Genomic DNA, 1,099 nt, shown 5'->3' with positions numbered 1-1,099 from the left:
TTTCTGATCGAATTAACTTTAAGACAAAAAAAAAAAAAAATACAAGACAAGGAAGGATATTATGTAATTATTAAAGGATCAATTGAACAAGAAGATATAACTATAACAAATATCTATGGACCCAATGAAAGAGCCCCAAAATGCATAAATCAGGCTTTAAAAGCCAAATAGATGACTCCACAGTCATACTGGGAGACTTCAATACACCACTTTCAATGAAAGATAGAAGAATTGGAAAGAAAATCAACAAAGACACAGAAGAGCTAAACAATAAAATCCACCAACTTGACCTTATCTACATCTACAGAGCACTTCCCCCAATCACAGCACAATACACATTTTTTCCGGTGCACATTTTCCATGATAGACCATAGGATAGGCCATGAAGCAAGCCTTAATAAATTTAAAAACATTGAAATATTGCAAAACATCTTCTCAGATCATAATGCTATCAAATTAGAAATCAATAATAGGAAGATCAACAGGATAAGAGTAAACACATGAAAACTGAACAACACCCTCCTTAAGAAAGATGTGGTAAAAGAATAAATAAAAGTTGATATTCAAAAATGCATTGAATCAAATGAGAATGAAAAGACAACATACCAAAATCTTTGGGACACAGCAAAAGCAGTGATCAGCTGCCAATTTATAACAATAAATACACACATCAGAAAAGAAGAAAAAGCCAAAATCAAAATCAATACTTTAAACCAACATATTCAACAATCAGAAAAAGAACAGCAAGAAAAGCCTAAAATCAACAGAAGAGAAGAAATATATTTGAGCAGAAATCAAGGAAACAGAAAATAGAAAGAAAATTGAAAAAAATCAACATGACCAGAAGTTGACTTTTTGAAAAGATCAATAAAATTGACAAACCACTGGCAAATTTAACATAGGAAAAGACGGAGAGAATACAAGTAACATGAATAATAAATTAAATGGATGACATCACAACAGAACTAACTGAAATAAAAAAGATAATATCAGGATACAATGAAGAGCTATACTCCAACAAATTTGAAAATCTGGAAGAAATGGAAAGATTTCTAGAAACACACCACTTACCTAAACTAACACAGACTGATGTGGAAAA

The sequence above is a fragment of the Orycteropus afer genome, unplaced genomic scaffold (genome assembly GCF_000298275.1).
Source record: "Orycteropus afer afer isolate SDZICR_OR568_19922 unplaced genomic scaffold, OryAfe1.0 scaffold00465, whole genome shotgun sequence".
Lineage (NCBI taxonomy): Eukaryota > Metazoa > Chordata > Mammalia > Tubulidentata > Orycteropodidae > Orycteropus > Orycteropus afer.
The sequence above is the reverse complement of the archived record's forward strand: the minus strand, read 5'-3'. Positions refer to the sequence as shown.